The sequence below is a fragment of the Bombina bombina genome, chromosome 1, assembly GCF_027579735.1.
Source record: "Bombina bombina isolate aBomBom1 chromosome 1, aBomBom1.pri, whole genome shotgun sequence".
Classification (NCBI taxonomy): domain Eukaryota; kingdom Metazoa; phylum Chordata; class Amphibia; order Anura; family Bombinatoridae; genus Bombina; species Bombina bombina.
Window position 1 is genome coordinate 422,191,923 of NC_069499.1, and position 12,340 is coordinate 422,204,262.

Below are 12,340 nucleotides of genomic sequence, written 5' to 3' on the forward strand. Positions count from 1 at the left end.
GCTAGAGCTTGCATGATTGGAAAGAGCAACTGCTTCACCTATTATTGCTGAATCTAGAGACTGTTCTGTATTTGGACCATGTGCAGAGACTTTCCTTATTATTGATAAAGATGGGGATTTGGATGTATTTCTTTTAAGCTCTGAAAATACTTGCAGAAAGTGCAAGCTGCCAAAGGACCAGAGGGCAAAGTATTTATCTCCTGGTCTGAAAAGCCTTGCACTTGAGGCTTTATCAGAACTTCCTCTAGAATTTGATCAGGACTATGGTACCTGTGTCCTATGTTGCATTAAATATGGGTTCTTATGTGCAAAGGGCTGTGGGTAAAAAAGCTCAGGGACATGGTGACTGGGAGGGAGGACAGAGTGCATGTATGCAAAAAACTGTGCCTGAAACAGGGGTGTCTGAGATGAAATGTGAAAATATGAGAGGATGGTATGACTGGGAGAAAGGACCAAATGATTTATAAAATGTCGAGCAGACATGATTCGCTGTAGCAAATCATGTTCCCCCGACATCGCTAAATGCTGACAGCATCGCTAAATGCAGACAGCTAAATGCTGACATCGCTAAATGCTGACGGCATTTAACGTTGATCAAGCATGTCTTGTGAAATGCTTGTGCAGTTTCGCCCCCTGTACATTCGTGGCCAATCAGCCGCTAGCAGAGGGCGTCAATCATCCCGATCGGTTCGGGATGATTGCAATCCGCCACCTAAAACGTTGTGGACAAGTTTAGGAGCAGCAGTCTTACGACCACTGCTTCTTATTATGTTTCTGGGGAGCCTGAAACTTCGGGCGTAGTAAGCAGCATCCGCTGCTTATTAAATCTCCCCCTAAGTACCAGTTGGTATCTGCAATGCTGAGTGAAAATATAAGGGGAGAAAATTACTGGGAGGTATGGCAGATGAATGATGAATTCCAGTCTGTACCAAAACATTAGAGTCCCCTTAAAATAGTTTAAAGGGACAGAATAACTGGAAGAAAGGGCAAAAAGATGATATGTGCCTGTCTGTACCAGAGCCAGAAAGACCCAAAACCCTCTGTGAGGATGTCAAGGGAAAACCTACTGTGAGGGAGGGCAGAGATAGAGTGTGGACCATTCTGTGCCAGTAGCAACATTGCCCCAGAATCTAGAGTATGTGGGGGAGGAGGGTACAAGATGCTCCTTGAGGGAATCCCAGAGTGATTGTGATAGAGTGTGGGTGACAGAGACTCCAGTAATCTCAATAGTGACCTATAAGCAGAGTCTACAGACTAGAGGATAAGGACTGAGGATCCAAAGGGTAGACATTCAGAAAAGTGTACTCACACAGCACCACAGTTCCATCCAGCTCATAAATTGTTATTAGTGCAGAGTCAGGGTTCTCAGCAGGCCCAGCAGATAGGTCTCACATTTGAGAAAATAGGCGATGTTGCTAGGCAACCCTCTAACTACTTTAACAAGGAGCAGGTATACAGGTAATTTATTCAGATGGAGGGGCAAGATCCCTGGTTAGCTAATCAACAACTAATGGCACACAAAAAGTTAGCAGTTATGAAGGAAAACTCTACATCAAGGAAACACCTATGATAGAGTGTAGTGTACAATTCAGAGACAAAATGCAAGACTAACTGGGGGGAGGGCAAATCTAAGGACTTCCAAAGCAATATTCATACAAAAACAGTTGCATGATTGTGCTGCTAGAGAGGGAGTTATAAGGTGGGGCAGAGAGTTCTGGTATTAACACCCATAAGACAGAACAAGCTACAGGCTGCATGCGAGAGTCCCTTTACCATCCTGAAAAAATCTGCAGAAAATCTATCCTACAAGAATGACTAACGGGCATCACTATATAAAAGAAACTGGGCTAGATTACAAGTGGCACCCTTTTTTCTGTAGTGAAAAAGGGAGTAGTGTACAAGCGCTAAGGTAATCCCCAAGCTGTATCCAAACAGAGATCCTAACCAACCTCCAAAAAATATGCACAAATAGTAAGAAGTGAATACAGCGCCAACAAGAGGCCAAGGGATAAATATACTCACAGAGAGATAAAAGAAGATTATTAATGAACCATGTTAAAAAGCATCAGTAAAAAATGTAAAAAACACATATAGATAAAATTACAAAAACAGGAATATCTTGCAGGAGCGGCTAAAGCTGATAATTACAATAAAAACAGAGATAATCACAGGTGATCAGTGTGAGTGGTACACCAGAGTAAGAGTGTAAACTAGTGACACAGAATAAGCCTAAGTACAACTATAACAAGTGCATCAAGCAAGAAATTAATAAACAATAGTACAAACAATAATGTTCAAAAAATAGTGTGTCCAAAAAAATAGAAAAATGCACTGCAGTGCAAAAAGAGGGTCAAATAGTAAGTGAGTGTAAATAGATATAACAAATGCTAGCTACTAATCCAGTGAGGTAAAGATATAATTAAATAAAATACACAATATGCAATAACATGAAAAATATATTCCAAAAAAGTGTTCCAAAAAGTTGATCAACAAATGTTAGTGAAGAACAAAAATAAGTCAATCAAAACCAAAAAAATGAAAAAAATGGGTGATGAAAATCAAGGTGAAAGTGAGGAAATTGGTTCCTTCAATATTAGTTACTTTAACAGATCCAAATTCCTGAGTGTGGTAGCTGAAGTAGCTGATTGGATCCTAGCACCTGTCAGCTGCTCCTATGGTATCCTAAAAAGTGTCCCTGAAAAAAAGAAATTCACAACATAGTGTATCCAATATGAGAATGAAGTAAAGATTAAAATAATGCTTACCAATATGTCAACGCGTTTCTGCACTCAAAAAAGGGCCTTTCTCTAGACTAAAAAGCCTCACTGGATTAGTAGCTAGCATTTGTTATATCCATTTGCACTCACTTACTATTTGACTCTCTTTTTGCACTGCAGTGCATTTTTCTATTTTTTTTTACACACTATTTTTTGAACATTATTGTTTGTACTATTGTTTATTAATTTCTTGCTTGATGCACTTGTTATAGTTGTACTTAGGCTTATTCTGTGTCACTAGTTTACACTCTTACTCTGGTGTACCACTCACACTGATAACCTGTGATTATCTCTGTTTTTATTGTAATTATCAGCTTTAGCCGCTCCGGCACCCTTTTTTCTCTCACATGCAAACTTCGCTAGAAGTAATTTTTTAATGCAGGCAGGTTAGCGTGTGTTGATTACAAGTTGAAAATTTAAAGTTTGTGTGCGAGCGAAACCTGATGCTCATAGGCAATGTAGCGAATTGATTAAAAAAACAAAAAAATCACATCGCTTACATACTAACCTGATACCACATTAGACCGACTGTGCTAAAACCGAAGGTAGTTATGAATATTTAATAGTCCAATGTTCTTCACATAGAAGAAAATGTTTTGTTTTTTTTAAAACATTTATTTCTATATGTATCTATAGATGTGTACGTGTGTGTAAAGATAGATAGATAGATAGATAGATAGATAGATAGATAGATAGATAGATAGATAGATATACAGAAATACTGTATATAGAATTAAATATTTTAAAGTAAAAATAACATTTTCTTCTTGGGGAAGAACATTGGAATGTTAAATATTTCTATTAAAAACATAGTAAAACACATTACAAAAAATTCATAAAAATAATTTTCCATGTTTAAAGGTATTTGGATGGAAAGGGTTCCAACGTGTGTGTGTATACATATATATATATATATATATATATATATATATATATATATATATATATATGTTTATTTATATTTACACACAATTATGTATATACATATTTACACATGTAAAAACATACATACACGTGTATAAAAGCGCAACCATTTACTTTCAACTTATAATATGCTGGCTAATTAGTGAGGTCATGATATTGCTTATCGTGTCCCGTGAAAAAATAGAACGCCACTTGTAATATAGCCCAATATGTACAATTTCCCTTAGAGTGAAGATGAATTGAGCTCACTTTGATACGCAACTGTAGTGGCTTGTGTGCCACCTTCCTTGTGTCTCTTATTTGGAGAGGTGTCATGAAGACCTCATGATTTTAAAATGTCAGGAGTTAATTTTTCTTTCTTTTCTTTTTTTGCCATGTATTTCCATGCCTGCTATTAACAGTTTCTTATCATAACTATCAAAAAAAGACAAGGTTTTTGGAAAGAATGGTTTCTTACAATTGGTGAACCAGATATAAGGTGCAATTTGCTCTTCTTAGGCAAGTGATCTTTATGAGGCCAAAGTGTCAACACAGAGTGGCAGAAGACAGTGTCCTCTAACAGGTCAGAGAGCTGAGATCAATTAGAGTTGACACTATAGGATATCTTAAGACATGTTTTGTTCACTTATATGTTACTAAAATAAAAAGGTAACCTATAACTTCAACCAGAGCTTACAATTTGGTTTATGGCCTGAAATAAAAAGTGGTGGCTACTTTCCTTGTCCACTCTGGATGGTCAGAAAGTTGACCTCAGGAAACAAATGTATGTAATGCTGAATTCAGCAAAATAATATTGTTTTTCACATGGGAAGCTAGAGTATCTGACCATTCTCTATTCCATTTCCCTGGAGCAGAGGCTATTCTGGTAAAGTTATAGGTGCTGTTATATTTTTCCTTTTTATTTTGAAAACTGTTGGCTTGGGTGTATTTTGTTCATAATAAATATTTCTTTATTAAGTTTTTGCCTTTTTGTAATATTTGTACCACATTACCAAAGCTACTAGTATAAACAGTATTGTGTTTTATTAGATTGATTTATGCCAGATTGTGTTTTGGGATTTTTAATCTTTAAGTCTGGGTTTTTCCTTAGGATTTCCTATATAATAATCTTAAGGTTAAAGCAGAAGAGATAGTTTAGTGTGGGTGGCATTAAAGTGGAGTTTGGGAACCATCTCAACTAGGTCACAGGCTTGCCTGGCATGTCTAGACTGTGACAAACTGGTTAAGGTGGCGAGGTCTGTTGCAGGACGGGTTAACCCCTGTACATTACAATATCCTTCTCTAACTCAGCTTATTCAACCTCTTTGATTGAGAGAAACTAAGATATATTTAGTACAGCTTATAACATAACAACAATACTTAAAGCAGTGTTCATTGAAAGCTGTGCTCACTTCTTTTCGGCATTGATTTCCAAATGCTAAATTTTATAACTAAATTATTTTAGCTTTATTTCTCAAAATATAACCAAAGCAAATAAACATAACTCAATCACTAAAATGCATGTTTCAACTTAGTGGCAAAAAACCTTGAGTTTCATACCGCTTTATGTTTATTGACTTTGGTTATATTTTAAGGGCATAGACCCAAAATATTGCTGAGGATAAGGAAACTAAATACACAGGAAATTTTCAATAAATTCTGAAAATGCTGGCACGAAATCACAAATGTATTATTAAGAACATCTGTAATGTGAAACAAATCCTTCTTAGCCAATGATCAAAATTTGTTTTGAATGAAATGTGTTATTTAGAAATAGTGGTTTTCTATAAGGATCAAATTATGGGAAACACGGCCAAAGATAGATAGTTCATAAGTACATTGTTATATACTGTAAGGGGAACAGAGCAACAGAGAGCATGGAGGCTATTTTGTTCCTAAAACATATTTGTTTAGTAACTAAACATAGCAATGAACTAGAAAGTCATATGTGTCAGTCTATCTACATACAGTGGATATAAAAAGTCTACACATCCTTATGAAATTGCAGGTTTTTGAAATGTAAGACAGAAACTATAATATAAATGTCAGACTTTTCCATCTGTAATGTGATCTTCCAACAAACAAAAAATCCAGAGGGGGAAAACAAATAGTTAATTATTATGAACATTTTATATAACAAAAAACAAACAAAAAAACTAGAACTCCCTGATTGCATAAGTCTGCACATCATAATCGGGGATCTAGTTCAGCTGGGGCCTGAGCGTTTGCAGATTATTCCATCTCTCTAAGCTTCCATCTGTTTAAGTGACCATCTTTAAGTGACAGCACTGAGAATTAGACAAGAATTTCAACTGCACAAATCGCTACTTATTTAAGCTTAACATCTACTGAATCTAATCCTATTTCTCATTTACTTTCAGGTATGTCCCTTTAATGCCCTGTGTCCTGCTGGATTTAAACACTGTTTTTTAACTCCTGGTATGTCCCTTTAATGCCCTGTGTCCTGCTGGATTTAAACACTGTTTTTTAACTCCTGGTATGTCCCTTTAATGCCCTGTGTCCTGCTTGATTTAAACACTGTTTTTTAACTCCTGGTATGTCCCTTTAATGCCCTGTGTCCTGCTGGATTTAAACACTGTTTTTTAACTCCTGGTATGTCCCTTTAATGCCCAGTGTCCTGCTTGATTTAAACACTGTTTTTTAACTCCTGGTATGTCCCTTTAATGCCCTGTGTCCTGCTGGATTTAAACACTGTTTTTTAACTCCTGGTATGTCCCTTTAATGCCCTGTGTCCTGCTGGATTTAAACACTGTTTTTTAACTCCAGGTATGTCCCTTTAATGCCCTGTGTCCTGCTGGATTTAAACACTGTTTTTTAACTCCTGGTATGTCCCTTTAATGCCCTGTGTCCTGCTGGATTGAAACACTGTTTTTTAACTCCTGGTATGTCCCTTTAATGCCCTGTGTCTTGCTGGATTCAAACACTGTTTTTTTAACTCCTGAACCAACTGTCTACTCCATTAATCTGCTCTTTCCTGTCCCCAGCATGTGCATATAGTTATCAAACTTTGCTTGATTAATTAATTAATCCCCACCCAGTTTTCTTTCTTGAATCTACTCCTCTGATCTTGTAGCAATTCTTAGTCTTCTCACCTGGGTGTAACTTATCTCCCTGTCTCCAATCAATTAAACTCAGCTGTCTGCTGTAGGCCTATAAATTTAGGACCAGTTAGGGGAGAGCGTTAGCTTGGGCCTGAGCGTTTGCAGATTATTCCATCTTTCTAAGCGACCATCTGTCTAAGTGTCCATCTTTAAGTGACAGCACTGAGAATTAGACAAGAATTTCAACTGCACAAATCGCTACTTATTTAAGCTTAACATCTACTGAATCTAATCCTATTTCTCATTTACTTTCAGGTATGTCCCTTTAATGCCCTGTGTCCTGCTTGATTTAAACACTGTTTTTTAACTCCTGGTATGTCCCTTTAATGCCCTGTGTCCTGCTGGATTTAAACACTGTTTTTAACTCCTGGTATGTCCCTTTAATGCCCTGTGTCCTGCTGGATTTAAACACTGTTTTTTAACTCCTGGTATGTCCCTTTAATGCCCTGTATCCTGCTGGATTTAAACACTGTTTTTTAACTCCTGGTATGTCCCTTTAATGCCCTGTGTCCTGCTGGATTTAAACACTGTTTTTTTACTCCTGGTATGTCCCTTCAATGCCCTGTGTCCTGCTGGATTTAAACACTGTTTTTTAACTCCTGGTATGTCCCTTTAATGCCCTGTGTCCTGCTTGATTTAAACACTGTTTTTTAACTCCTGGTATGTCCCTTTAATGCCCTGTGTCCTGCTGGATTTAAACACTGTTTTTTTAACTCCTGGTATGTCCCTTTAATGCCCTGTGTCTTGCTGGATTCAAACACTGTTTTTTTAACTCCTGAACCAACTGTCTACTCCATTAATCTGCTCTTTCCTGTCCCCAGCATGTGCATATAGTTATCAAACTTTGCTTGATTAATTAATTAATCCCCACCCAATTTTCTTTCTTGAATCTACTCCTCTGATCTTGTAGCAATTCTTAGTCTTCTCACCTGGGTGTAACTTATCTCCCTGTCTCCAATCAATTAAACTCAGCTGTCTGCTGTAGGCCTATAAATTTAGTACCAGTTAGGGGAGAGCGTTAGATTGGGCCTGAGCGTTTGCAGATTATTCCATCTCTCTAAGCTTCCATCTGTCTAAGTGACCATCTTTAAGTGACAGCACTGAGAAATAGACAAGAATTGAACAAGATTTGAAGAAGATTTGAGGCAAGCAAAATATATTTTTTTTTTCCCCAAAAAAAATTTGCTCTTAACATCCTGCTATGTTTTCAGAAATACTTTTTCTTTTAACAGTCTCATGTCTATTCCACAAGCAGGCTCAAATGCTCATACCTTACCCTTCTCTACATGAAGTTTATATAGGCCCCTCTCTCCTTTCCTCTCCATACCTTAGCTCTCACGAACTACTCTCTATTTTACAATCTATGTCCCTAAACTGCACCACCTCACAGAAATGTCCCCACTGCTATAAATCTCATTCTCACCTACTCTTACTTTGCATCATGATGCTATTAGCATCAGGTGACATCTCTCCAAATCCTGGGCCCACCCTCATTCCCACCACTACCCAATCTATCACTCCATATAGAAACTTTAATAAAAGCAACACACATAACCTCATTGCCATCCAGTGCATCCCACACGCATATACTCCTTTCACCTGTGCACTATGGAACTCTCGCTCTGTCTGCAACAAACTTACAGCAATTCATGACCTGTTTATATCAAATGCTTTCACCATTTTAGCAATTACAGAAACCTGGCTATCTCCTTCTGACACTGTTTCCATTGCTGTTCTCACACACGGTGGTCTTCACTTTAGCCATACCCCTAGGCAAGGTGAGAAACGTGGCGGCGGTGTTGGCATCCTGCTCTCCCCCTCCTGCACTTATCAATACCTACCTCCAATCCCATCTCTTTCCTTCTCCTCCTTTGAAGTCCACTGTATTCATCTGTTCTCCCCCCTATCCCTAAAATTGGCAGTCGTCTATCGCCCTCCTGGACCAACCTCACAATTCTTTGACAACTTCGCTGCCTGGCTTCCTCACTTTCTCTCTTCAAATATACCAACCCTAATTCTTGGGGACTTCAACATTCCCATTAACAACCCATCTGCCCCTGCTGCCTCTAAACTTCTTTCACTCACATCCTCCTTCGGTCTCTCGCAATCCACCCCATTCCCGACTCACCGTGATGGACACTCCATCGACCTGGTATTTTCCTACCTCTGCTCTATATCTGACACCACCTGTCGCCCTTTTCCCATTTCAGACCATCACTTGGTCACCTATAATATTAATGCAACAGCTAAACCCACTTCTCCATTCCGCCCCCGCACCTGTAGAAATACACATGCTGTGGATCCGCTCCAATTTTCAAAAATCATTAAAAATCTCCTCCCTCACACCTCCACTATAACCTGCCCTGATCTCGCTACAGCCCACTATAACAAAACTCTCTCTTCTGCATTAGACACACTTGCCCCTCCCCAGCTGCGCAAAACACCACGCCGTCAGTTACAGCCCTGGCATGCTCAGCAAACACGCTATTTGCAAAAATGCTCCCGTACTGCTGAGCGTGTCTGGAGGAAAACTCACTCTGAACCTGATTTCATACACTATAAGTTTATTCTTCGTTCATACACTTCTGCCCTTCACTTAGCCAAACAAACTTACTTCTCTTCTCTCATATCTACTCTTTCCTCAAACCCTAAACGACTCTTCTCCACCTTTAACTCTCTCCTCTACCCACCTGCTCCACCACCCCCGCCTGTCTTTAGTGCTCAAGACCTGGCTGACTACATTTTAAACAAAACACATACTATCCGAAGCAACATCCGAACACCAACCTGCAATACTCCAACAACAGGCCCAATTACTCCCTCTGCCACCCTCCGTAACTTCCATCCAACCACTGAGAATGAAGTTTCTTCCTTACTATCTTCCTCACGCCTCACTACCTGCCCACTCGACCCTATCCCTTCCCATCTAATTCCCTCCCTATCTTCCACCCTCACTCCTGCTCTTACCCACATCTTCAACCTATCTCTCTCTACTGGCTCTTTCCCATCTTCTTTCAAACACGCAAAAGTCACTCCCATACTCAAAAAAACCCTCCCTCAACCCTAATTCTCCTGAAAGCTACCGCCCCATATCACTGCTTCCACTAACATCAAAACTCCTTGAAAAATTAGTTTACAATCGCCTAACCCACTTCCTGTCCGCCAACTCCTTGCTTGACCCACTGCAATCCGGATTCCGCCCAAAACACTCAACTGAGACTGCCCTTACCAAGGTCACAAACGATCTTCTCTCTGCTAAAAATATTGGCCACTACTCTATACTCATCTTACTTGACCTCTCAGCTGCCTTCGACACAGTTGACCACCCCCTCCTCCTACAGACCCTTAGCTCTTTTGGCCTCTGTGACACTGCTCTTTCCTGGATTCACTCCTATCTTTCTCACAGGTCTTTTTCTGTGTCACTTGCCGGCGACTCCTCCTCTCCTATGCCTCTGTCTGTTGGAGTACCTCAAGGATCTGTTCTGGGTCCTCTACTCTTCTCCATCTATATTTCTTCGCTGGGTAAACTTATCAATAGTTATGGTTTCAAATATCACCTCTATGCTGATGACACCCAGATCTACCTTTCCACCCCTGCTCTCTCTCCCTCTGTCCTCTCTCATGTCAGCAACTGCTTATCTGGTATTTCTTCCTGGATGGCCTCTCACCACCTAAAGAGTAGCATGTCCAAGACTGAGCTCCTTCTTATCCCCCCCTCAAGCTCTACACCAACTTCTGACTTCTCTATCCCTGTTGACGGCATCACCATTTCCCCATCGCCCCAAGTCCGCTGCCTCGGAGTCACACTTGACTCAAACTTATCCTTCATCCCCCATATCCAATTGCTTTCTACATCCTGCCGCAATCATCTACGCAATATTTCAAAAATTCGCCCTTTTCTGAGCGCTGACACAACAAAGCAAATAATCCACTCCCTTGTTATCTCCCGACTTGACTACTGCAACAACCTACTCGCTGGCCTTCCTCTTTCCCGCCTCTCCCCCTTCAATCCATCCTAAATGCCTCTGCCAGGCTGATCCACCTTTCCCGTCGAACTGTATCTGCTGCACCTCTCTGTGAGTCCCTTCATTGGCTCCCCATTCACAGCAGAATTTAAATTCAAAATTCTCACCCTTACATACAAAACTCTCACCAACGCCGCTCCCCTCTACGTATACTCCAGCCCGTCCACTAAGATCCAACAATGACCTGCTCCTTGCATCCGCAACTATCACCTCCTCTCATGCTAGACTGCAGGACTTCTGTCGTGCAGCACCTACCCTCTGGAACACTCTCCCTCGTGCTGTCAGGCTTTGCCCTAATCTTTCTTCCTTTAAATGCTCCCTGAAGACTTTTCTGTTCAGAGAAGCCTACCACCCAACTCAATAATAAATTAATTTCACTTACCTAATATTTCCCTCATCTAACTCTGTATTAACATCTTTCTCAATCTTGCAGTCCTCACCTCCTGTTTCCCAACCTCTTACCCTTCTAGATTGTAAGTTCCCACGGGAATAGGGCCCTCAATCCCTCCTGTATGTGTTTGTAAATTTTGTCCTGTATCTTACAAGTCTTGTATTGTTTTATTTAAATGAATTGTATCCGTGGACAGCGCTGCGGAATATGTTGGCGCTTAATAAAGTATAATAATAATAATCTAGCTGTGTTCACAATTAAACAATCACATTCTAAATCATGCCTCTAGGTAAATAGCATACACCTGCTATGAATGAAAGTGATTCTGTTTAAACCCAGATTAAAGTCAGCTGTTTACTTGAATGTTTGGGACTGCATCCTACTGGGAGAGCCATGGTTGGCAAGTAGTTGCCAAATAAACAAGCCATCATCTATAAGTGGAGGAAATGTGGCACCACAGATACATTGCAAATGACCTTCCAAAGTTGATTAGAGGACGAGGAAAAAACTTTTAAGGAGGCTACCAAGTGGCAAACACTGAAGGAGCTACAAGAATTTCTGGCAGGTACCGGTCACTCCTTGCATATGACCACCATCTTTTGTATTCAGCACGCCTGGGCTATGGAGGAACATCTAAGCCTGTCTAAATTATGGTCTGATGAAAAAAAAGGTTGAACTATTTGGGCTACTTCTCATCAGCTGGGTCAAGGACCATTGTCAAGATAGATGGGATAATAAATAGCTCCAAATATCAAGATATCTTGGCACAAAACCTACTGACCTTTGTCAGAAAGCTGAGGATAAATTTGATATTCCAACATGACAATGACCCAAAGTACACATCCAAGTCGACCAAGGCATTGCTTCAAAAAATGAAAATGAAATTATTGGAATAGCCCAGTCAGAGCCAAGACCTCAATCCCATCAAAAACCTGTGGAATGTCCTAAAGATAGCTGTATGCAGGAGATCCCCACGCAATCTGAGGGAACTTGTACTGCTTTGCAAAGAAGAGTGGTAAAAAATTAGATGTGCAAACTCAATAGAGACTTAGGGCCTGAATTATCATTGTCTGGCGGACATGATATGCTGTAGCGTATCTTGTCCGCCAGACATCGCTGAAT